General features: G+C 38.8%; 1 protein-coding gene and 1 non-coding gene across 13 annotated transcripts in view; one reads left to right on the top strand and one right to left on the bottom strand.

The window, feature by feature from the left end:
* Positions 1 to 27,377, top strand: part of LOC105493253 (solute carrier family 7 member 11) — a 788,950-nt gene that overhangs the window by 587,211 nt on the left and 174,362 nt on the right. Inside the window, exon 2 of one of the 12 annotated variants that reach the window (XM_071093034.1) lies at positions 4,316 to 4,403. The exons of the other annotated variants lie outside the window; for them this stretch is intronic. The gene's annotated coding sequence lies outside the window, so the exon portion shown is untranslated. The remainder of the gene's footprint in view (positions 1 to 4,315; positions 4,404 to 27,377) is intronic. 12 annotated transcript variants of the gene reach the window in all.
* LOC112428797 (U7 small nuclear RNA) lies at positions 20,295 to 20,356 on the bottom strand. The gene has a single exon (XR_003020848.2). It is a non-coding gene; the product is annotated as a U7 small nuclear RNA (small nuclear RNA).

A 27,377-nucleotide genomic window follows, 5' to 3' on the forward strand; every position in this document is an offset into this window, starting at 1 on the left:
CGGCCAAGGGTTAACCAGAACCCTGAGATCTAGAAAAAATTGGTTTGCTGAGTTAATACAACTCTATATTCTACAAACAAATCTCAATTAATTAAGAGGAGCAAGTTGCAGGGAAAAGGTAAAGGACAATGATTTCTTTCTTTTTATTTTTTCAATTATGCTTTAAGTTCTAGGGTACACGTGCACAACGTGCAGGTTTGTTACATATGTATACATGTTCCCTGCTGGTGTGCTGCACCCATTAACTCCTCATTTACATTAGGTATATCTCCTAATGCTATCCGTCCCCCATCCCCCCACCACACCACAGGCCCCAGTGTATGATGTTTCCCACCCTGTGTCCAGGTGTTCTCATTGTTCAGTTCCCACCTATGAGTGAGAACATGTGGTGTTTGATTTTCTGTCCTTGCGATAGTTTCATCAGAATGATGGTTTCCAGCTTCATCCATGTCTCTATAAAGGACATGAACTCATCCTTTTTTATGGCTGCATAGTATTCCATGATGTATATGTGCCACATTTTCTTAATCCAGTCTATCATTGATGGACATTTGGGTTGGTTCCAAGTCTTTGCTATTGTGAATAGTGCCGCAGTGAACATACGTGTGTATGTCTTCATAGCAGCATGGTTTATAATCCTTTGGGTATATACTCAGTAATGGGATGGCTGGGTCAAATGGTATTTCTAGTTCTAGATCCTTGAGGAATGGCCACACTGTCTTCCACAATGGTTGAACTAGTTTACAGTCCCACCAACAGTGTAAAAGTGTTCCTATTTCTCCACATCCTCTCCAGCACCTGTTGTTTCCTGACTTTTTAATGAAGGCCATTCTAACTGGTGTGAGATGGTATCTCATTGTGGTTTTGATTTGCATTTATCTGATGGCCAGTGATGATGAGCATTTTTTCTTGTGTCTGTTGGCTGCATAAATGTCTTCTTTTGAGAAGTGTCTGTTAATACACTTCGCCCACTTTTTTTTGAGTTTGTTAGATTTTTTCTTGTAAATTTGTTTAAGTTCTTTGTAGATTCTGCATATTAGCCCTTTGTCAGATGGGTAGACTGTAAAAATTTTCTCCCATTCTGTAGGTTGCCTGTTCACTCTGATGGTAGTTTATTTTGCTGTGCAGAAGCTCTTTAGTTTAATTAGATCCCATTTGTCAATTTTGGCTTTTGTTGCCATTGCTTTTGGTGTTTTAGTCATGAAGTCCTTGCCCATGCCTATGCCCTAAATGGTATTGCATAGGTTTTCTTCTAGGGTTTTTATGGTTTTAGGTCTAACATTGAAGTCTTTAATCCATCTTGAATTAATTTTTGTATAATGTGTAAGGAAGGGATCCAGTTTCAGTTTTCTACACATGGCTAGCCAGTTTTCCCAGCACCGTTTATTAAATAGGGAATCCTTTATCCATTTCTTGTTTTTGTCAGGTTTGTCAAAGATCAGATGGTTGTAGATGTGTGGTATTATTTCTGAGGGCTCTGTTCTGTTCCATTGGTCTATATATCTGTTTTTGTACGAGTACCATGCTGTTTTGGTTACTATTGACTTGTAGTATAGTTTGAAGTCAGGTAGCGTGATGCCTCCAGCTTTGTTCTTTTGGCTTAGGATTGTCTTGGCAATGTGGGCTCTTTTCGGTACCACATAAACTTTAAAAAAAAGCTTTTTTGGTTCCATATGAACTTTAAAGCAGTTTTTTCCAATTCTGTGAAGAAAGTCATTAGTAGCTTGATGGGGATGGCATTGAATCTATAAATTACCTTGGGCAGTATGGCCATTTTCATGATATTGATTCTTCCTATCCATGAGCATAGTATGTTCTTCCATTTGTTTGTGTCCTCTTTTATTTCCTTGAGCAGTGGTTTGTAGTTCTCCTTGAAGAGGTCTTTTACATCCCTTGTAAGTTGGATTCCTAGGTATTTTGTTCTCTTTGAAGCAATTATGAATGGGAGTTCATTCATGATTTGGCTCTCTGTTTGTCTGTTACTAGTGTATAAGAATGCATGTGATTTTTGCACGTCAATTTTGTATGCTGAGACTTTGCTGAAGTTGCTTATCAGCTTAAGGAGATTTTGGGCTGAGACAATGGGGTTTTCTAAATATACAATCATGTCATCTGCAAACAGGGACAGTTTGACTTCTTGTTTTCCTAACTGAATACCCTTGATTTCTTTCTCTTGCCTGATTGCCCTAGGCAGAACTTCCAACACTATGTTAAATAGGAGTGGTGAGAGAGGGCATCCCTGTCTTGTGCCAGTTTTCAAAGGGAAGGCTTCCAGTTTTTGCCCATTCAGTATGATATTGGCTGTGGGTTTGTCATAAATAGCTCTTATTATTTTGAGATACATTCCATCAATTCTGAATTTATTGAGAGTTTCTAGCATGAAGGGCATTGAATTTTGTCAAAGGCCTTTTCTGCATCTATTGAGATAATCATGTGGTTTTTGTCTTTGGTTCTGTTTATGTGCTGGATTACATTTATTGATTTGCATATGTTGAACCAGCCTTGCACCCCAGGGATGAAGCCCACTTGATCATGGTGGATAAGCTTTTTGATGTGCTGCTGGATTTGGTTTGCCAGTATTTTATTGAGGATTTTTGCATCGATGTTCATCAGGGATGAAATCTCTATTGGTCTAAAATTCTCTTTTTTTGTTCTTTCTCTGCCAGGCTTTGGTATCACTATGATGTCGGCCTCATAAAATGAGTTAGGGAGGATTCTCTCTTTTTCTATAGATTGGAATAGTTTCAGAAGGAATGGTACCAGCTCCTCCTTGTACCTCCGGTAGAATTCGGCTGTGAATCTGTCTGTCCCTGGACTTTTTTTGGTTGGTAGGCTATTAATTATTGCCTCAATTTCAGAGCCTGTTATTGGTCTATTCGGGGATTCAACTTCTTTCTGGTTTAGTCTTGGGAGGGTGTATGTGTTCAGGAATTTATCCATTTCTTCTAGATTTTCTAGTTTATTTATGTAGAGGTGTTTATAGTATTCTCTGATGGCAGTTTGTATTTCTGTGGGATTGGTGGTGATATCCCCTTTATCATTTTTTATTACGTGTATTTGATTCTTCTCTCTTTTCTTCTTTACTAGTCTTGCTAGCGATCTATCAATTTTGTTGATCTTTTCAAAAACCAGCTCCTGGTTTCACTGATTTTTTTTTGAAGGGTTTTTTTGTGTCTCTATCTCCTTCAATTCTGCTCTGATCTTAGTTATTTCTTGCCTTCTGCTAGCTTTTGAATGTGTTTGCTCTTGCTTCTCTAGTTCTTTTAATTGTGATGTTAGGGTGTCAATTTTAGATCTTTCCTGCTTTCTCTTGTGGGCATTTAGTGCTATAAATTTCCCTCTACACACTGCTTTAAATGTGTCCCAGAGATTCTGGTATGTTGTATCTTTGCTCTCACTGGTTTCAAAGAACATCTTTGTTTCTGCCTTCATTTCGTTATGTACCCAGTAGTCATTCAGGAACAGGTTGTTCCGTTTCCATGTAGTTGAGTGGTTTTGAGTGAGTTTCTTAATCCTGAGTTCTAGTTTGATTGCACTGTGGTCTGAGAGACAGTTTGTTATAATTTTTGTTCTTTTACATTTGCTGATGAGTGCTTTACTTCCAACTGTGTGGTCAATTTTATAATAAGTGCAATGCGATGCTGAGAAGAATGTATATTTTGTTGATGGGGTGGAGAGTTCTGTAGATGTCTATTAGGTCTGCTTGGTGCAGAGCTGAGTTCAGTTCCTCAATATCCTTGTTAACTTTCTGTCTCGTTGATCTGTCTAATGTTGACAGCGGAGTGTTAAAGTCTCCCATTATTATTATGTGGGAGTCTAAGTCTCTTTGTAGGTCTCTAAGGACTTGCTTTATGAATCTGGGTGCTCCTGTATTGGGTGCGTATATATTTAGGATAGTTAGCTCTTCTTGTTGAATTGATTGCTTTACCATTATGTAATGGCCTTCTTTGTCTTTTTTGATCTTTGTTGGTTTAAAGTCTGTTTTATCAGAGACTAGGATTGCAACCCCTGCTTTTTTTTTTTGTTTTCCATTTGCTTGGTAGATCTTTTTCTATCCCTTTATTTTGAGTCTTTGTGTGTCTCTGCACAGTAGATGGGTCTCCTGAATATAGCACACTGATGGATCTTGACTCTTTATCCAATTTGCCATTCTGTGTCTTTTAATTGGAGCATTTGACCCATTTACATTTGAGGTTAATATTGTTATGTGTGAATTTGATCCTGTCATTATGATGTTAGCTGGTTATTTTGCTGAGTACCTGAGACTACAGGTGCATGCCACCATGCCCGACTAATTTTTGTATTTTTATTACAGATGGGGTTTCACCATGTTGGCCGGAATGATCTTGATCTTCTGACCTTGTGACCACCCGCCTTGGCCTCCCAAAGTTCTGGGATTACAGGTGCGAGTCACTGCATCTGGTCATTTATTTTTTATTTATTTTACTTTAAGTTCTGGGATACATGTGCAGAATGTGTGGGTTTGTTACATAGATATACATGTGTCATAGTGGTTTGCTGTACCTATCAACCCATCATCTAGGTTTTAAGCCCCGCATGCATTAGGTATTTGTCCTAATGCTCTCCCTTCCCTTGGCTCCCAACCTCCTACAGGCCCCAATGTATGATGTTCCCCTCTCTGTGTCCATGTGTTCTCACTGTTCAGCTCCCACCTATGAGTGAGAACATGCAGTGTTTGGTTTTCTGTTCCTGTGTTAGTTGCTGAGAATGATGGTTTCCAGCTTCATCCATGTCCCTACAAAGGACACAAACTCATTCTTTTTTATAGCTGCACAGTATTCCATGGTGTATATGTGCCACATTTTCTTTATCCAGTCTATCATTGATGGACATTTGGGTTGGTTCCAAGTCTTTGCTATTGTAAATAGTGCTGCAGTAAACATATATGCGCATGTCTCTTTATAGTAGAATGATTTATAATCCTTTGGGTATATACCCAGTAATGGGATTGCTGGTCAAATGGTAGTTCTGGTTCTAGATCCTTGAGGAATTGCTACACTGTCTTCTACAATGGTTGAACTAATCTACACTCCCACCAACAGTGTAAAAGTGTTCCTATTTCTCCACAGCCTTGCCAGCATCTGTTGTTTCCTGACTTTTTAATCATCGCCATTCTAACTGGCATGTGATGGTATCTCATTATGGTTTTGATTTGCATTTCTCTAATGACCAGTGATGATAAACTTTTTTCATTTGTATGTTTCTTGGCCACATAAATGTCTTCTTTGGGAAAGTGTCTGTTCATATCCTTTGCCTACTTTTTGATGGGGTTGTTTTTTTTTCTTCTAATTTGTTTAAGTTTCTTGTAGATTCTGGATATTAAACCTTTGTTAGATGGATAGATTGCAAAAATTTTCTCCCATTCTGTAGGTTGCCTGTTCACTCTGATGATAGTTTCACAATTGCTACAAAGACAATAAAATTCTTAGAAACACAACTTACAAGGGATGTGAAGGACCTCTTCAAGGAGAACTACAAACCACTGCTCAAGGAAAGAAGAGAGGACACAAACAAATGGAAAAACATCCCATGCTCATGGATAGGAAGAATCAATATCACGAAAATGGCCATACTACCCAAACTAATGTATAGATTCAAGCTATTCCCATCAAGTTACCTTTGACTTTCTTTGCAAAATTAGAAAAAATGACTTTAAATTTCATATGGAACCAAAAAAGAGCCTGTATAGTCAAGAGAATCCTTAGCAAGAACAACAAAGCTGGAGGCATCTTGCTGCCTGACTTCAGACTATACTACAAGGCTACAGTAACCAAAACATAGTACTAGTACCAAAATAAATATATAGACCAATGGAACAGAACAGAGGCCTCAGAAATAATGCCACACATCTACAACCATCTGATCTTTGACAAATCTGACAAAAACAAGCAATGGGGAAAGGATTCCCTATTTAATACACGGTGCTGGGAAAACTGGCTAGCCATATGCAGAAAACTGATACTGGACCCCTTCCTTACACCTTATACAAAAATTAACTCAAGATGGATTAGAGACTTAAATGTAAAACCTAAAACCAGAAGAACCCTAGAAGAAAACCTAGGTAATACCATTCAGGACATAGGCATGGGCAAAGACTTGATGACTAAAACACCAAAAGTAATTGCAACAAACTCAAAATTGACAAATGGGATCTAATTAAACTAACTTCCACACAGCAAAAGAAACGATCATCAGATTGTGAATTAGCTTATATATAATTTAGAGAAATTCGTTCTTCTTTGTGGGCCTTAATTTTAAATCTTGAAAATTGGGGATGGTGTTCAATGATTTTTAAATACCTTTAAAATGTCATAATGCTTTAAATACCTTTAAAATGTCACAATGCTTAAATATTAATATAGTGGTGAGGAAACTGATCTCTCTCTACATGTGTATATATCTATATATCATTCATATAACGAATATGTGAATAAATCCCAAGCGGAACTAACAACATTATTGCTACCTTGGGGTGCATTTAAAAAGAAAGAATTTTTCTTGCTTTTTCTTTTGTAATAGTATTTAGATGTGCTTACATATGAAAGCAAAAACATATTTCCTATGGGCTAGTTGCTTGATTTGTTAGGAATACTTAATCTAAGTTTAATTTTTTTGTACAGAAGTTTTGGTATACCTAATTTAGTCTACTTTGCAGACATTTATATTATAAAGAGATTATGTACAAATCATATTAATACCTCTTTTAATCTTCATTTTTGTTGCCTAGATGGTTGTCTATGTTCACTATAAGTCTTTCTTAATTTAAAATTTAATGGTTTGCTGATTCAATCACAGAAATTTTTAAATGTTCATGAAAAACACATTTATCTTTGTTACCGTAGTTAAAGGACCTTTGTTCTTGTTGCATAATATGTTATCACAACAGTCTTGGGCCTTATTTCTTTTTATGCTCCCAAGGATTTTTTCTTTTTTTCTTCTTTTTAAAAATCATTTAAACGGTACTTTCTCATCCTATCTAAGACAACAGAGCCTACCCATTATCTTTTACAACTTTCTTTCTAATGTAGTGTTCAAATGCCAATTCAGGTATGACTAATGCTTGCTTGTGAAGCACTCACCATGTTACATATGCTTTTCCAAGTTCATCACTTTTATGAAATACTTGTGAGGGAGGTACATTATCATCATCTCCTCTCCACTTCATAGATAAGAATGAAGCTCCAAGGGGTTAAATAATGTACAAAGAGTCACATAATATGGAATGGACGAGCTAGGATTCCAAGCCCAGCAGTGCATCTCCAAAACCATGCTGTGAACCACTAACCCACAGTGGTTCTTACTGTCTGAGGGACTGTCTACACTTGATGGATATTAACCTGCTATGCTAATGGAACTGAACATCAAGACCTGAAAATCTTGGTAGGGCTCTCCTGCATAAGAGGTTTTTTGGAAGTTTTCTCTTTGCTCATTGAGTAACTGTGCTTTATGTGTATATGTGTGTGCTAAAAATAGAGAAAATGTTAATCCTACGAACTCTGCTTAGTTTTCTGACATTATGGAAATCTGCAAATAAATCAAGCACCAACAGATCTGAGTTTTCCAAGATATTAAGTCATAAGAATAACCACATTTTTATCTTGCGTGTCCACCTCATCCTTCACTCAGGCTTTGGAGTACCTTACTGAATGCTCCTAAGGGTTCATGGAAGTTCAGGTCAAGAACAGGCCAGATTTTTCATCTTTCCAGTTTTCACCTCAACTAGAGGAGGTGCCATTCCCATGACAGAGGTGAGCTGCCCTGCATGTGACGTTTCCGGGGAGAAAGGTTTTAAAGAAAAGCAAATTTTCTACTAATGCCAGCAAGTGTTCTGCAAATAGGGATTGTCAAGTTTCAGATCAAGATTGTTTTGTTCTGGACTATTGAGCCTTTGCAGTCTGTGTCCTGAGTGAAGCTGGAAGCATGGTACCTCTTCTCTTCAATGACTTCCCCCATGTGCTTCCCAGCACTGCTTACCTGGACACGAAGTGCTCAAAATCAGAAGCTGCCTCTGCCTTCCAAGAGAGGAGAAACGGGGCAAAGGACAGGGAATTAATGCAGGCAAAGTGAGATCCTACCTCTTTGTGGGACTTTTTTGTTTTACTCGGGCTGAAAGAAAGGAAGATGAAGAAAACTGTGCTCTGAAAATCATATCACAGAATCTTTTGCACATTTGCTCTGCTTTTGAATTGGCCAGTGGAATGGAAGAAATGGGATCCTGGGCACAATTACAGCTATCCAGGATTTAATAGTACAGGTATTTTTCCCATGTTGGTCAGAAATTTATTTTCATCATTAATTCAGCTTTTATTTTTGACGGTTGCTCAAAGCCCCCATTATTCCTTTAGCAGTCAGTCACTTAACATCTATTGGGTACCTACTATGAACACACCCTTGAAGGAGACTAATGAGGTTTTCTAGTGTTTGTGTTGCTCCCAAACTTTGGGAAACTGTCTTAGGCTAATGGGCAAGTTCACGTTCGTAAATATGTCTAAAGCCCTAACACCTGTCTTTCCTTGGGGTGTTCACTCGCATCTATGTAATAAGTGAAATAAAAGGTGCATAAAAGTGAAGCTAGGTTATGATCAATCTTGTGATACTGTGTATGATGTTACCATAAGTATGTGCTTTATACCTCATTATTCATGATTTCTAGGGACTAGGAAATACCTATGCTAAGGAAGACAGACATTAAACAATTAAGGGACATTTAAAAATCCAAATTAATAAATGCTTCTCTGGCACCCACTGTCTGCCAAATATCATGCTAGATTTTGGGCATCTAAAAATGACTATGTCCCTCCCTCACAGAGTTCATCATCTACCAAAGAAGCTCACATGCTAGTTTTGTATGAAGTAATTCTAGTATCTTCATAATAGTGTCTTTATTATTTTTTATTTCAATAGCTTTTGGGGTACATGTGGTTTTTTTTGTAACATGGATGAATTATATAGTGGTGAATTCTGATATTTTAGTGTCCCCGTCACCTGAGTAGTATACATTGTACTTAACGTGTAGTTGTTTTATCCCTAGCCTCCCTCCCACCCTCCTCCTTCTGTGTCTCTAAAGTTCATTATATCACGCTGTATGTCTTTGTGCACTCTTAGCTTAGCTCCCACTTATGAGTGAGAACATACGATTTTTGGTTTTCCACTCAGGTGTTAACTTCATTTAGAATAATGGTCTCCAGCTCCATCCAAGTTGCTGCAAAAGACATTATCTTGTTCCTTTTAATGGCTGAGTAGTGTTCCATAGTGTATATAGACCACATTTTCTTTATCCACTTGTTATAACTGTCTTTATTAAAGCAATTGTGCCACATGCAGGGTTAGGGATATTACTGTATAACAATAAGGGGTAAAAATTAAAATATTGGGATCCAAAAGACACCAAAGGCACTCTACCTCCGTGTGACATCTGCCATCCTGCTAACTTGCACTGATGTGCGTGCGGCTGGCTTGTGAGTCATTTTCTCTTACTTTCTCACAAGATTTCCTTTCAAACCATGTTCCTAGAGAGGCTGCTCTTCTAGTCATGTCCTGACCTTGAATGAAGTCTTTGTAATGAGCTGAATTCCCTCCTTTTACCTCTAAAACAATCTCAAGGTCCATTCATGAAGAGCAGAGTCCTCATTGTTCCAAGTCCCACAAATGATATGATGTTTTTTTAAATGGCCAGCAAACAGCTGGAAACTTCTTAGGAGCCCTTGGTGGTCCTGTGGCCTTTCCTTTAGCTAGATTCTCATGAGGTAGAGAGGATCTGGGTTGTATCTACTAACTGAACTTATGCTAAAGTTACTTCAGAGGTATACCTAGGTGTGGTCCACAGCTAACTACTTGGAATTGCAACTCTTATTCATTAAGGCAAGAACCAGAAATCAAACTCTCTTGATGATACTTGGTGGAAAGTCAATTCACCCAGGAAAACTCAGGGACAAACCAGCTACTCTCAGATTAAGGAAGTGGAGAAGAAACTACAAAGCTTCCATAGCATAGGCTATGGAAGTTTTCAAGTATCTCATATTGCACCAGAGTCTGTAAGATGATTGGAACAACCATCCATACATAGGCATAAAACAATATTCTTTTGAATATGCCACAAAGTACTTTGGTTTCAATATTTGAGAGGCAGTTAATGTGATCAGGAAGATGATGTGTTTCAGGATGTTTACTTATTGCAAACACACATTTAAATCAACATTCCCACCCAGGATTCACTGTGTACATGGGTTCAGGTGCATTTTGCTTATGGTGTTTGAAAGTTAATCAAAAATTACATTGTCAAAAAGAGGTGAAATTCCATACATTTGTACTATCCATTTCAAGACCTGCTTCTAACACAGAATAAGCATTTGTGAGCTCTTTTAGTGTGGTAGAAATATAATTATAGTCCAGAATTCTGCGCTTTTATTCTGAAAGAAAAATATCCTAAGCTCTGCTAGTTGAAAATAACTTTTTGTATAGTTCCATGTGTCAGAGCTTCTTCAATTACACAGCTGTGGCAGATTATACCTTAGTTCTCCAGAGAGGCTGTACAGGTTTTGCTGTACAGACAGACTTGCCACGGAGATTGGAATTACCCTGCCTTTTGAGATTTATAGCATATTACTCAATTTTAAGAAATATAAGCAATTTTCAAATATTTTAAATATTTACTATTTCACATGTAATTAATAACTTAGTACCTCGGCCTTAATTAAATTACAGCTTCTAGTACCATTTTATATTGAAGGCTTTGGTATCTTTATGCATTAATGGCATAAGCTAGGGTGCAAAATTCTTGAATTTTATAGTAGCAAATTATAGCTAGCTTGCTTTATGCCTGGAGATATGTTTCAGTTTTCTTTACTTACATAATTCATGCATTTCTTATTGACCCACTTTATAGTCTTGTCCTTTTAGGTTGCAGAGTTATAATTAAGGATTACTTGGAGGTCAGATTCTTTGTTCTTTTGCCTATCTGTCTGGCTGTTACTTTGTTTGAAGAATACAACGTTCTCATCATTCCTAGTCTTACCAAGTATGTAATTCAGTCCTTGTCTTTGGAAGCCCCATTGCTGTTTTCTGTTAACCTCTAGGATCATTTGGCAGTGGCATGGAGAATATAAAGCACTCTTCCAAGTGTGACCCATCTTCTAGCAGGGAGACTCACAATCTAAACTCCATGACAGACTGTTTGCGACCTTAAAACAGAATCAAAATAGCCTTTGTTTACCTGCATTTGGAAATACATTTTGGACTGTGCGTACAATATGCTTATTGCCCCAAACACACAATTTGGACAGAGTCTTGCATTCCTCTTCCCTCCTCTTCCAGAATTTTAAATTTATATAAAAGTTGTAGTGGCTACATATTCATTTGGAAATCTGCCAGTCAAAAATCATTCACATCTGTGTTTCATGAGTGCTGGACCAAGCTAGGATGGACAGATATTATCTTCATCATTTCAAGTTCTGAATTTTATATGCAGGTTACAGATAAAGTCATAAGGACAAATAATGTTAATCCATCATTACCACTGATAGTCCACAGCATTTTCTATTGCATAGAATTAAGTTTCAGGTTATGTACTTACTATAAATAAGAAGAGGATAAGAGCTAACATTTACATGGCATTTCCCAAACATTAATTAATTCAACAGCAAAATAAATATTATATCTTGTGACGGAAAGCTGCCTAAATTTTATAACTAAATTATTTATTACTTGGGAAATGTTTTAGTTGTATGGCAATCGGATAAGCAGAAAAAAAGAGACTGCAACACAAGGTGTTCTTATTGTTCATGCATGCACTGAGATAATTTGATGGGCCTAACTGTTCATAGGGAATACACCTGGTAGTTTAACTTACTCCAGTGTTAGTTACACAGCAAGTAGGCACACGATGACTAGCTTATAGTACTGTTTAAATAAGTTGCAAATAACAAGTCAAGAAAACTATAAATAAAGCATTAGTTAGAGGTAAACAAATTAGAAGTGTGGATGAATCTGAGAGCAGGGATTTGCTGAGAAAGGATAAATGATAAGAGCATTTGTTTCCCAGGGCAGCTGTATCAAATTCCCACAAACTCAGTGGACTCAAACAATACAGATTTATCATCTTACTGTTCTGGAGGTCAGAAGTCTGAAATGGGTCTCACTGGGACAAAATCAAGGTATTGGCTTGACTATATTCTTTTCTGGAGGTTCTAGGGAAAAAATGTGATTTTTTTTTCCCCCAGTTTCGAAGGCTGCCTGTGTTCTTCCATTTCTGGCTCCCTTCCATTTTCAAAGTCAGCAAAGGCTGTTCAAGTCTCACCTCGTATCACCGTAACATTGACTCTTCGGCCTCCCTCTTTCAAGTTTAAGGGCCTTTTCATTACATTGGGCCTACCTGGATAAATCCAAAATACTACCCCTATTTTAAGGTTAGCTGGTTAGCAACCTAATTCCACAAGCAACCTTCATTCCCTTTGATAGGTACCCTAACATTTAGTTTCCAGGATTAGAACATAGACATCTTTGGAAGACCCTTATTCTGCCTATCACAGGAAGGTAATATGATACAGTGATGTAATATAGCAGAGTGTCCACCTCGTAAAGTCAGGACTGGCTCTAACTTGATAAATGTAAGGACCACCTTGATCCAAGCCACAGCTCATGCCTCTGGAGTTTCTACTCTAATACAGCTAGAGAGAATTAACCAAGTCAGAAACCTGAACATCATCCTCAAAGCCTCTCCTTCCCATCATCTACATCTGATTTTGTTATCAAGATCTGTTAATTTTGCCTCTTAAATATCTCCTGAAATTCTTCCCTTTGTTGCATTTCTTACCTTATCTTGTTAGCTCAGGTTCTCATCAACTTTCACCAGAACAATTGCATTTATCTCCCAGCAGGTGTTTGTGTTTAAAGTCTGAAGTTAGCCCATCTCTATTTCCCACATACTCATCAGGGTGGGCTTTCTAAAACACAAGGCTGTTTAGGTCATTCTCCTTTAGTAATCACGTAACGGCTCCCCATCCTTCATAGGAGAGACTCTCATCTTGAGAGAATAACAATCTTTCTAAAAAGGCATTTTGAACTACTCAAATGTAAATTTTCACTCACCTAGCCCAAGTTTCTAAGATGTTGCTTTAGGGATCATACCCCTTCCCCCTCATTGATGAACCATTTGAATACCATTGTGTAAGTATCTGGTACACAAATAAGCACAACTATTAGATACAGAGTGATTTTTTTTTTCTCTCCATGGTCCCTTAATGCTTTGTTCTGTGGGGCTAGTTTTCTCTCTGCTCTTGATGAAAACTCCATCATACCACTGACCTTTGTAATTAATCTTAGGTAATACAAAGTCATAGGATCATCAAATATATATAGCTGGGGAGAGTTACACAAGGAGAAACCCAAGCATGATATTCAAAACCCTGTCTTCCTCACCACCTACATAAAATATGTTCATCAAAAGCCTTCAGTTATGCCTCTTAGACATCTCTTGGATTTGTCTAGTTTCATATTACAGGTAAAATGTCCAACTGCGCTCAGATTACAGCTATTCTCCTTCTCCTAACTAAGGCTGAATGGTGGAAAGCTTGCAGTTGGGGAAGTGGATGTGGTCAGCCTTTTCATTTTGGACAAGTTCTTCTCTCAAGTTGAAAAGTGTAGTGGAGGAGGTGATATGTGGACTGGAAATATCCTACTTGACTGGTACATTCAAAAGTTGATTTCACACTCTCAGGACATGGCTGAAGTTAAAAGCCGCCTTCTTGGGTGCTGAAATTGTGGTTCTCTTTAGAAATCTCAACACTGGGGAGTGCTCATCTACATTTCCCTTGATGCAGGTGATATACTTTTCTCTGACTCTAGGAATGCTCTATTTAAGTATCGTTGTGCTGAGGCCTGTTTGCCCCTATGCACCCTGTAATAAAGCAGTTCACATGTAGCCCAAATCTAGTTATGGCAAACACTCTTGCATGCTTTGTGTCAACCAAAGTTGGGAGTCAGGCAACTGAAATATGCTCCCCCCCATTCCTTCCTCCTGCTTGGAAGAGCTAGCCAGTCCCACTCTGCTTTTTAAATTTTCCCTGTGGGAATCAGACTTCAATCCACTGCATCACTCCAATAGCAAGGACAGCTACCAAGCTCTCGGTTGAAGCTCTCTCATTAGGGTCAAGGTAAGAGGTGAACAAATCCTTTCCCTTGGAGCTGGTGTTTCTCACAGTAGACTAACCTATGAGTAGCTTTCTCTAAAGTCCCCACAAATTCTCTCCACAACTGCTGTCTAAACTCTTATATTCTTCACATGTGTGAGAGGTTTGAGTCTCTAATTAAGTACTCTTTTTAGTTTTTACTTGGTGTGATGGTTAGTTTTATGAGTTAACTGGTCTGGGCTACAGGTGCCCAGATATTTGGTCAAACTTTCTAGGTGTTTCTGTGCAGGTGTTTTGGATGAGATCAGCACTGAAAACAATAGGCGGAGGAAAGCAGATTGCCCTCCCTAATGTGGGTTCATCCAGTCAGTGGAAGGTCTGAATAGAACAAAAACACCAACCCTTCCCTGTGTGAGACAGAATTCCTCCTGCCTTGCTTCCTTTGAAACTGGGACATCAGCTTTTTCTTGCCTTTAGACTCAAACTGAAACATTAGCTCTGCTTGGATCTTGAGCCTGCCGACTCTCGGACAGGCGCTCCACCTTCAGCTGTCCTGCATCTCCAGCTTGCTGGCTCTGTCCCTATCCACACACATAGCCTATTGGTTCTGTTTTCCTGAAGAACCCTGACTAATATACTTGGTGATCTATTTTGCAACTCATTTTGGTTTCTAATGCTTGTTGCCATATATTCACAGTCAAATTTCCACTTAAACATCCTGCTACACATCTCACATGTAATGAAAAATGTATCTAATTGAGTGTATTGTGCATGTGGACAGTATAGATGAAGAAAAAAGAAAAAAAACCCTTTCTTTCTAAATCTACACTGTCAAATACAGTAGTCATGAGTCATGTTGGCTATCTAAATTTAAATTTAAAACAAATAAAATTTAAAAAAATTGAGTTCCTCTGTGGCACAAGACACATTTCAAATTCTCAATAGGTGCATGTGGCTAGTGGCTACCGTATTGCACAGTACACACATGTTGTCCATGGGCCAGTTCAGGTTCCTGATTTCACCACACAAAGGAATTTGAGAGTGAGTCCAAATAAAAGTAGACAGTGGAGGCCGGGTGTGGTGACTCACACCTGTAATCCCAGCATTTTGGGAGGCTGAGGCGGGTGGATCACCTGAGGCCAGGAGTTTGAGACCAGTCTGACCAACATGGAGAAACCCCATCTCTACTAAAAATACAAAAATTAGCCAGGCGTGGTGGTACATGCCTGTAATCTCAGCTACTCAGGAGGCTGAGGCAGGAGAATCGATTGAACCCAGGAGGCAGAGGTTGCGGTGAGCTGAGATCGCACCATTGCACTATAGCCTGGGCAAAAAGAGTGAAACTCCATCTCAAAATAATAATAATAATAATAATAATAATAATAATAATAAATAGATAAAGGAGTTTATTGGAAAGTAAAAGTACACTCTGACAGCTGATCAGAGTAGGCTGCTCAAAAGTAAGACAGCACCTATTGATGCTGGGGAAACTCCCTTTATGTGAGTCTTACATGATTTTCATGAAGGGGTGGGAATGGGCATTGTTGCAATGCATGTTGTGGGTACTCTTCTGGACACATACGCACTATTGCTGCCATGCTAGTACATATATTGCATGCCTCCTTAGCATCTTAATTCTCTACACAGCAGTGTTTTAACTATTATAATGAGCATAGATCAGCCCAAAGACACTGTTCATGGGCTTCTGTGCTTGCAAAAATTTGGGCACTTTCTCCCTTTCTCTTTTACCAGCTTGTGGCAGGATGTTCTAACCATGAACCCAAGATGTGGTTTGTGCACTGTTGGGTGGTTTGTTCCTCTTTAAGAGAGGCTGCGACCACTTTATCTAACCCACCTCAGATATAGAAGATTTCCCTCATTGCAAAATGTTTTATTTGGCAGCGTTACACTAGATACGTCCAAGTGCATTAGAGAGTACACCAGGTCTTTCCTTCTTCTGACCAAATCATCATTATTCTCTAGCTTACATCTTCATCTAGGCATACAGCCACTTTTTAAACTTCACCTAGATTGCTTCCTCTCTCGGAAATGGTCTTTCTTTGTTTTTCTTCTTCTTGCTCAACTTCTTATTTCACTGAAGTGTCCTTTATGCTGTGGAAATTTCCTTATTTCCAGGAAGAATGATATAGTTACCTTTGCTCTTCTAATGCACTGTCTATTCTTCTGTGGTTGTGCTTATTTATTATTACATTAAATTTGTACAGTTCATGTCTTTTCCTGGGTATTCACTGGGTTCTGAACTTCTTCAAGATGGGGACTGTTGCTGACGTGTACATCTCCTGACACAGTATCTGGCCTGAAGAAGATGCTCATCATGTTCTTAAATGACTTAGCCAGTGGCGAAGACCCCCATTGGATTAAAAACCACCATAGGATGCATCTACTTCTGGATCAACCGGGAATTTGTTTGTAATACAATTTCCCCTAAGGTCCATGATTATTCCATTATATTCTCCTATATTATTTAATTCTTGACATGGTGTTAGGAGTTGAATTGTGTATTCTCAAAATTCATATGTTAAAGCTCTAACTTCCAGTACCTCAGACTGACTATATTTGGAGAGTCTTTAAAAAGATGATTAACTTAAAATAGGGCCATTAGGGTGGACCCCAAATCCAATCTAACTGGTGTACTTACAAAAAAAGGACATCTGGATACACAGAGAGATGCCAGGGATACACGTGCAGAGGGAAAAACCATGTGAAAACACTGCAAGGGGTGGTCAAGGAGAGAGGCCACAGAAGAAGCCACCCTGCTGCTCCCTGGACACGGCCCTCCAGCCTCCAGGACTGTGGGAAAATACATTTCTGCTCTATAAGCCACCCAGCTTTTGATATTTTGTTATGGTATTCCTAGAAAACTATATACATAGGAATATATCTGATACAGTCAAGCAATTTTTCAAAGTATTACTATGTATATTAAGATAACATATTTTAAAAATAGAATAATTTTATAAAATTTTAGTACTCAAGAAAATTATTTAACAAAACTGTTCTTGTATTTTTTGTGATCTGATGTCATATGTTACAAAGAACATGAACTCTTCCTGGATCTTGGGCCTCCTGACTTTTGGATAGGAACTGTATAACTCATATGTACACATTTCTATATTCAACACTATAACTGGTATCTACTGCACATGTAAACAATGCCCTTGGTGGTATTAGGTGAATGTTGTACTGAGTATACATATTTTTCCTTTCTTTTTCAACAGAACTGGAGAAAAGTGAAAAATGTTGGGTTCCTGTGATAGGATTAGCTAAATAGTCCCAGTATTTGTATATACCCAATGTCCAAGCTCCCCAGATTGCCTTAAGATAAACTAAATTTTAGAAAATTTTTTTGGTTAACTATTTCTTCTGTTTATTGGCAATGTGTATTTTATTTGTGGTAATTAACCGCGTAGTGTACTTTGTCCATCTTTCTTTTTTTAATTTTTAATTTTATTTTACTTTAGATTCTGGGATATATGTTTGTTTAACCAAAAAAAAAAAAAAAAAAAAAAGCAAATTCAAAAGACATGTTTTTACTTCTGAAAACCTATAGGTATAACTGATTTTACTCAGGCTAGTCATTCTGATGATTACTCTAACTTCTAGTGAGAAAGTGTTGGGATCTTTTCTAAAATTGTGATCCTTATTTTCTACCAACTGATGCAGAAATAGCCACTGTTAGGAAGAGTTCTTTGGCTATTTAATTCAGTTGCATATAGAAGGGCTTCTAAAAGTCCCAGAAATCAGTCACAATAGTTTTCCATCTTGGGAAAAGCTCACATTTGCTTTATAATAACGTGCAGAGGCTATCATATTGGGACACAAACCTGAATTCTCTAGTTCTCATCTTTTGATAATAAAGAGCTATATTGAGTTCATTCACTCTGTAGGCTTGCCATTCTATGGGTCTACATGATTGAATTTTCTGTTCCATTGATCTGGTGAGGAAAGATACTGGTAGGAATCTGGCATAATCACCAAAAGACCGTCCTAAAATTTATATTTTATTACCGTCTTTTTCTATGTCTGGTAACCACCAAATGGTCATCCTAAAGAATGCTCGCTTTCTATACATTTTTATTCACAGTGGAGAAATATATGGACTGAGTGAGGTGTGTGTTTACAAACATATATATATATATATACTTGTGTGTGTGTATATATATAATTGCATGTGTATTTATTTTTAGAGGCATGTATCATAGAACACATAACTTATAGTTTATATACTACAGACTCAAACTCATGTAAAGAAGGAGTTGCTTTACATTTGAGTTCATTATCGTATTCCATCCTCACAGACACTTTATGAAGTAGATACTAGTAATATCTAAGTAATATTCTGGATCCAAGGTCACTATAAAATCAGGCTGACTGCAATTAAAACAATTCTCTATGACTTAGCCCAACAAAGGTTAATACTCACCCACAAATGTTAATGCAGAATTTCTAGTTGGACAGCTTGACTCCAAGGGGCTAGACCTGGGCCCCTTCCATTAAGTGACTTTACCCTTTCTAAAATTTTCACTTCCAGATGCATGGACTAAAGAGAGTGGGTTTGGGAAATTTCTTGGAATATTTTAGGAGTATGGTGTGAATGAGGCTTCTGTCACTTCTGGCTGCATTCCAGGGCTTGCTGTCAGTCATATGGCCAACTCAGCTGCAAGGGAGCCTGGGAAGTAGAGAGACACACACTGTTGTAGGCACACTCTAATAGTTCCTGGGCCCCTCATGCAGTCAGTAAGTAGAAAAACCCCAGAGACTACAAAACCTACATTAGAAAACATGTCTGGCAAATTACTTTGAAATCCTGTAGGTGTTTTAGGACAATTCAAGAATGTTTCCAAACTTCTTCATGGAATTTTTTGTTTATCAATTTGTAGATCTTAAGGTATTTCATATAAATTATATATATATATATATATATATATATATATATATATATATATAATGTATATATTTTTTTGAGATGGAATTTCACCCTTCACCAAGGCTGGAGTGCAATGGTGCAATCTTGGCTCACTGCAACCTCCTCCTCCTGATTTCAAGCGATTCTCCTGCCTCAGACTCCCTAGTAGCTAGGATTACAGGTGTGTGCCACCAGGCCTGGCTAATTTTTGCATTTTTAGTAGAGACGGGATTTCACTACATTAGCCAGGCTGGTCTCAAACTCCTGACCTCAGGTGATCCACCTGCCTCGGTCTCCCAAAGTGCTGGGATTACAGGCGTGAGCCACTGTGCTAGGCCAGCATTTCATAATTTTACTGAGACAGCAATAATCAAAAAACAAATGTAACCTTGGCTGGCAAAATCTTCAAGGGTCCCCACTCTTGAAATTGAGAACAACCTTTAATAATGAAGTCAACAGTTAATTGTGCTTTTACAAGATGAAGGTTAACTGATGAGGATAAATGAGCTATGAATGTATTTATTGGTGCTCAAAGCAATATTGGTATCACCATGAAATTTTTTGGTAAGAAATTCAAGGAAGTTGTTTATTTGCTATACTAATGCAGGGACTAACAACTGTAATACTCCTGCTGAGTATGTCACTGACTAGACCACAAATACCTGACACTAGATTTCATGCTTTATTTATTTATTTGTTTTTGATAGGGTCTCGCTCTGTTGCCCAGGCTGGAGTGCAGTGGCACAATCATAGGTCGCTGCAATCTCAAACTCTTGGGCTCAAATCGTCTCTCCTCCCCAACCTCAGCCTCCCTAGTGGCTAGGACTACAGGTGTCTTCCATCACGCCCAACTAAGTTTTTGGGTTTTTTTGTAGAGACAGGGTTTCACTATGTTGCCCAGGCTGGTCTCAAACTCCTGGCCTCAAGCAATCAACTCCCAAAGGGTTAAGATTATAAGTGTGAGCCACTGGGCCTGGTCTAGGTTTCATACTTTAAATATTGCCTTTATTTTCCTAGTGAATACCATGTACTTTCAATTATTGCACTTGTTACTGGTAATTTACAGAGGACCATTACATTTCACATTACTAGTAACTTGAAAAATTATCAGATTTATAGCAAGTAAAGCATGTCATATCTGTCCCAATTGGTGGTTGTGGCCTAGTAGAAGTGACTGGGTTTTGTTGTTGGTGGTGTTGCTATTTGGTTTTATTTTTGTGGGAGGTTTTCTGGTAAAAACTAGAAATCCTGCTAGACAAATTCTGAAAGAGCTGCAACTCTTGACTATGGTATTTATTAATCTCGGCCTTATTATTTTTGCTGTGTAATTTTGGGCAAATTATTCTAACTCTGCAAGTCTCAATTTCTTCATCTATAAATTGAGGATGAAAATATTGACCTTTTCTGGAAAGGTTCCTGTAAGATAATACAGTTAAAGGATTTAGTATGGTTGACTGACATATTGTTCCTCCAAATGTTAACTCTAATAGTAATAAAAACAATCTTTGTAAGTGTTATTACTATTATCTTGGTCCCAATTTATTTTTCTTTAAAATGAAGACAATAATATCTGCACTGCCATGAGAAGTAAAACAGTTATATATAAAATGTGTGATATGCAATAGTCAATCAATTGAAATTGTTTCACTATCCCTTTCTAGCCAAAACAGAACCCAGATTTCTCTCTACATTCGGTTACAGGACCTTTAGACTCATTAATAGTCCTTTGGATTCTGAATTTTAAAGACTATTTTTGTAAATTTTCAGTGTCGAAAGAGATACTTGGTGTTTAGTATTTCTTTGATCAATTTCCACAACTTTATCCATTTGTGAGTTATTGAGTTGGTTGTATATGTTATAAACCACTCAAATTGTGAATATATGGATTATCTAGAAGGCAACATAGACTCTTCATGTGTTTACATGGAGTTAGGTTTAGCTGACCTAAAGCCATGACTTCTCTAATTCTAGAGATAGATTTGCTTCTTGTTTTTTGTTGCTTGTACATAGAAGATCTATTATCTGTTTTGACAGCCATATATACAAATATGTTCTGATTTATCAAGAATCTTAGATTTTCTCTGTGCTATATTCGGATTTAGCATTCATGTTATGCTACCCTGGGTAATGGCCATGGCCATTGCCCAGGGATATAATTAATAAGCATTCAATCATTTGACAACAGTATTAGACACCCAAGTCAGCAGACTATCAACTCCAGCAAGTCACAGGACTACAGGCATTGACAGTTCCTATATCAATGTTAAATCTTCGAAAAGAAGAATTAACTAATGATTTGAAGTAAAGAAAATAAGTAATTCCTTTGGGAAAATGTCTTCAGACCTTCTGAATTTAAATATAGTTAATGCAATAGTAAACTGATTTTTCCTTCAGAATCGGTGGTGTTTTCTACTGAACTGTTGGTTTTGCAGCACTAGATTAAATTGAAATCCTCAACTGTACTGAAGAAAGAAGTAGAGGATCTGAGTAAGTTCAGCTGCATCTCTACTTTATTCTTGGGGTAGAGACTGCTCTTGAAAGAAATTCCTGCTGCCTTGACAATTTCCCTTTCTCTTTTGGATTATGGAAATCACTACTACAGTAGACTTGTTATTCTTGTTCTGCATTGCAGTCTTTCTCCCCATCTGTGTTTCTTTCTTAATTAGGATTATCTGCCATCTCTCACTACTAAAAGTTAGGTAAAAGTCATGATTCTCCAGGCTTCTAAGCAGCAACATGATCAGTAAGACCAGCTTCTGGCAGGAAAATGAAATTGTTTTTAATGTTAAACAAGGTAACTGCAGGATTCCACGTGCAGCCCAAGTATCACTGGGAACTGATAAAAGATGAAGTCAGGATATTACTCTCTGATCAAATGGATTGCCTTTCAACATAGCTTTTTAAAAAGAATCTCATCCCAAAAGCCACACAGCTGTAAGCCCAAGATGTAGTAAGAAATGAGCCGCTTATAGGAATTGGAGATTAGCAGAGCCTCATTAGGGATCCAGGCAGGGTAAGCCACAGAGAGGCAGCTGTATTTTTCTGCGGATGGGCCTGAACCTTGGAACGGATGCATTTTGGGGAAATGCAATTTTATTTTGGGCCACATTTGCCTAAGGAATAAAATGTTCCAAGAGACTCCAAATACCATTTCAGGGAATTTTAATGTACTAACCTAAATTAGCTAACTTATTGGGAAAGAGGCTCTGTTCGTATTTACTGAGATGTCCAGCCTCAACTCTCAGAAGTGTCTGGAGGAGATGTGTATTACTCTAGTGAACTGGGAAGTTGTGGGAGGCTGGAGAATGGGGGGCAATCTGGGGAAGATTACATCACGGTTCATCTCTCTCAGGTGAGGCTGATGCTTACTCTTCTTAAATTGCTACCGTGCAGGAATCAGCACGGTTGTGCCCTTGTAAAGTGAATGAAGACATGCAGAAGTATTAATCTTCAAAGGGCTTTCATTTTCTCAACATAAAGACTACCTTTCCTAGGCTAAAATTATGGTCTCTTAACCACACGAAGACCCGTGCTTTCCTTAGTAAAGCCTGTATTTAAGGAATGTTGACAAAGGTTAATGTCATGTGCTTATGTGTGTTTATTTTGCAAAACATCAATTTAAATATATAGAGCAGTAATATCTGTCCTAAGCAGTATGCACATAGCCCTCAGGAAAGTCGTTTTGCAACCCTACAAGAACATTCCTTCTATGGATCAATAACACACTTGGAGAGATGATTTCGATTCAAGTCATTTTCTTGCCTTTGGTTCCTCCTTTTCCAATGTGGTTCAAATGTACCGCAGCAGTGTTGTTGATTACACACACACACCACACACACCGACACCCACATCCACACACACTCAGAGTCAGTGAGAAAGTCTATGGGTAATTTTGACCTACAGTGCACTTCTTTTTTTCCCTGCAAAAGTTGCCAGGTGATCATACACAGCAGGAAAACATTAGAATGTGTAAATCGTAGAGAAAATCCACAGGGTAATCATTAACCTCAGGCAAGCAGCAGGCCTGTCCCTCACATTCTCGCATGCAATGCTGATGGAACAGGTGGTGTAAGGCAGTTACCGCCATGGTGGAAAGTAGGGAGCACATCTTAGAAGAAACCATGGTCTGTAATTATTTGGGGGCTGACAGTTGCTGAACAACTTCCCTAATGATACCTGACGCATGTCTTAATGCTTTACTCAGGCAGAAAGTAAACCACTTTACAACCACAGTAGGCACCATAACTCACTGCCAGCTTCCTATTTCATAATTCCTAGCGCTGGGTATGGGTGGAACATGCCAGGACTCTGTATTTATGGTTAACTTTTTAAAAATTATTTAAATTCTTGAAATAAGTCTTCATGTATAGGTATAATCACTACTTTTTGGAATATGGTGGTTAGGGAGGAGAAGTGACGGGGAGCCTTCTAGCCTTAGAAGAATTTGGATTCCTTCAGAAAAGTGCCCTATAAATTCAAAGGATAATCATCTGGGTCATTTTTGTCATTATTTCCATCTAAACAAGTTTCTAGATGTATGGTTGGACATAAAAATAATCTTGTGGAATGTAGTTCTTGGAGCCATGAGAAATGTGGGCAGACCCTGGGAAGAAATAGCATCCTATTGGTGATGTCTTCAGGGCTTGCTGACTCAGAAACTTTCAAAATGCAGAGCACAGGGAAGCTGTGTGAGATCCAAGAACCCTCTTCACTTTGCACAACTGCTTCCTCATATATTTGTGCCATCTGGTTGAACGTGATTACTGTGACTACCGACGAAAATAATACCCCACATTATCCACTTAGCTTCATTTGTCAGAACAGAGAAACAAAGCAAAAAGAAAATTTGCATTATTTCATGAAGATTACATGTATCAATGCGAGGTGATATGGTTTGGCTGTGTCCCCATGTGTTGTGGGAGGGACCCGGTGGAAGGTAATTGAATCATGGGGGCAGGTCTTTCCCAGGCTGTTCTTGTGATAGTGAATAAGTCTCACAATATCTGATAGTTTTAAAAAGGGGAATTTCCCTGCTCAAGCTCTCTCCTCTTGTCTGCTGCCATGTGAGACATGCCTTCCACCTTCTGCCATGACTGAGAGGCCTTCCCAGCCATGTGGAACTGAAAAGTCCAATAAACCTCTTTTTCTTCCCAGTCTCAGGTATGTCTTTATCAGCAGCATGAAAACTGATGAATACAGTAAATTGGTACCAGTAGAGTGGGGCACTACTGTGTGACGCCCTTGGTGCCCTGCATCCCAGCCGCTCTAGCTGTGACTAAAAGGGACCAAGGTAAAGCTCAAGCTGTTGCTTCAGAGGGTGGAAGCCCCAAGCCTTGGCAGCTTCTATTGGTGTTGAGACTGCGGGTGCACCGAAGTCAAGAATTAAGGTTTGGGAACCTCCGCCTAGATTTCAGAAGATGTATGGAAACGCCTGGATGCCCAGGCAGAAGTTTGCTGCAGTGGCAGGCCCTCATGGAGAATCTCTGCTAGGGCAGCACAGAAGGGAAACGTGAGTTCAGAATCCCCACACAGAGTCCCTACTGGGGCACTGCATAGTGGAGCTGTGAGAAGAGGGCCACCATTCTCCAGACCCCAGAATGGTAGATTCACCAACAGCTTGCACTATGTGCCTGGAAAAGTCACAGACACTCAATGTCAGGAAAGGAGAAGCCAGGAGGGGGGCTATGCCCTGCAAAGTCACAGAGGTGGAGCTGCCCAAGGCTGTGGGAGCCCACCTCTTGCATCAGCGTGACCTGGATGTGAGACATGGAGTCAAAGGAGATCATTTTGGAGCTTTAAGATGTGACTATTGGCCGGGCGCAATGGCTCACGCCTGTAATCCCAGCACTTTGGGAGGCCGAAGGGGCGAATTACGAGGTCAGGAGATGGAGACCATCCTGGCTAACATGGTGAAACCCCGTCTCTACTAAAATACAAAAAAAAAAATTAGCCGGGCATGGTGGCGGGCACCTGTAGTTCCAGCTATTCGGGAGGCTGAGGCAGGAGAATGGCGTGAACCTGGGAGACAGAGCTTGCAGTGAGCCGAGATCGCGCCACTGCACTCCAGGCTGGGCGACACAGCGAGACTCCTTCTCAAAAAAAAAAAAAAAAAAAAAAGATGTGACTATCCCACTGGATTTTGAACTTGCGTGGGGCCTGTAGCCCTTTTGTTTTGGCCAATTTCTCCCATTGGGAATGACTGTATTTACCCAATCCCTGTGCCCACATTGTATCCAGGAAGTAACTAACTTGCTTTTGATTTTACAGGCTCGTAGGTGAAAGGCACTTGCCTTATCTTGGATGAGACTTTGGACTGTAGACTTTTGAGTTAATGCTGAAATGAGTTAAGACTTTGGGGAACTGTTGGGAAGGCATGATTGGTTTTGAAATGTGAGGACATGAGATTTGGGTGGTGCCAGGGACAGGATGATATGGTTTGGCTGTATCCCCACCAAATCTTATCTTGAATTCCCATGTGTCGTGGGAGTAATGCAGTGGGAGGTGACTGAATTTTGCAGACAGGACTTTCCTGTGCTCTTCTTCTGATAGTAAGTAAGTCTCATGAGATCTGGTGGTTTTACAAAGGGGAGTTTCCCTGCACAAGCTCTTGTCTCTTTTCTACTGCCATGTGAGATGTACATTTCACCTTCTATCATGATTGTGAGGCCTCTCCATCCATGTGGAACTGTGAGTCCATTAAACCTCTTTTTCTTCCCAGTCTTGGGTATGTCTTTATCAGCAGCATGAAAACTGACTAATACAGAAGGAGAACATCTCATTCAGATGACTACCTTGATAAACCTTAGGGATGAGGAGGATAAACTGTGGTCAGTGTGTTTTAGTAGCCAAAGGTCTTTGCTAAATTGTATTCTCAGAAAGGCAGGAGCTGTTTGAGGCTCTGTTTGTTTGCTGAACACGACTGGAATGTGTTTGAATATAAAAAATATACAATAGGTGCTGAGGTAGTGAATTGACTCCTCATGTAAAGGAAAGAATGAGAAATTTTTGAGGAAAACCTGGGGGAGAGGAGAGAAGGATCCAAAGTCAAGATATTGCAGTAAGAAAGTGAAAAGTCAAAAGAAAATAATCTTCCATGGAAGTTTAGCTGAAGCAGGGTTTTAGAGGCAAGAATATCTGATAAATTTTAAATTATTTGATGTAGGGTGCAAAGTGTTAACCTTCTTCTCCATCTTCTTTATGCAAATGTTAGAAAATTTGTCAGAGGCATTTAAACCAGAGCAACTCCATCTTGAATTGGGGCTAGGTAGAATAAGGCTAAAACCCCCTCGGCTGCATTCCCAGATAGATAAGGCATTCTTAGCCACAGGATGAGACAGGAGATCAGCACAAGATGCAGGTCATAGAGACCTTGCTGATAAAACAGGTTGCAGTAAAGAAGTTGGCCAAAACCTACTGAAACCAAGGTGGCGACTTGAGTGGCCTCTGGTTGATCTCAATGTTATACTCTGACCAGTGACATGGCAGTTTAGAAATGCCATGACAATGTCAGGAAGTTACTTACATGGTCTGAAAAGGGAGGCATGAATAATTCACCCCTTGTTTAGCATGTAATCAAGAAATAACCATAAAAATCAGCAACCAGCTACCCTTGTGGCTGCTCTACTTCTGGAGTAGCCATTATTTTATTCCTTTACTCTCTTAATAAACTTGCTTTCACTTTACTCTGTGGACTCACCCAGAATTCCTTCTTGAGTGAGATCCAAGAACTCTCTCTTGGGGTCTGGATCAGCACCACTTTCTGGTGACAAATCTACATTTCACACTTATGGGGTGTGTGTGTGTGTGTGTATTCCATAAGACCACTCAGAGAAGTAACAAGTTCTGCGCCCAAGTTTTCTCAGAGAGAGCAAAAAGTGCATTTACTGACCACCTCAGTATCAAGAAGATTAGGAAAAAGCTAACCTAATTCTTTCAGTTACTGGAGAGAAATCAAACCAAAGCAAGTTTTGGGGGGCAGGGAGGATACTAAATCCAGCCTGAGAAAGAAAATGCCTAAGTGCAATTGAAATGAAAGACCCTGAAGGAAAGGAAAGAGATAATAAAATTATTTTAATTATCATTATTGTAATTATTTTTAAATAGAGTCAAAGATTTCCACATTGCTTAATTGTTTCAATGTTGTCACTATTTTCTTTTCTAAGCCTCTTCTGATTATCTTAATACTTAACACATCTGAACTCAGAACTCTCCTTTTATCCCTCTAGAGATTTTAGTTTAGAGTTGAAATAACAATCTTGGTGCTATCATGATTTGCCAACTCAAACAAGATGAGAAGAGATCAA

The sequence above is a fragment of the Macaca nemestrina genome, chromosome 3 (assembly GCF_043159975.1).
Source record: "Macaca nemestrina isolate mMacNem1 chromosome 3, mMacNem.hap1, whole genome shotgun sequence".
Classification (NCBI taxonomy): Eukaryota; Metazoa; Chordata; class Mammalia; order Primates; family Cercopithecidae; genus Macaca; species Macaca nemestrina.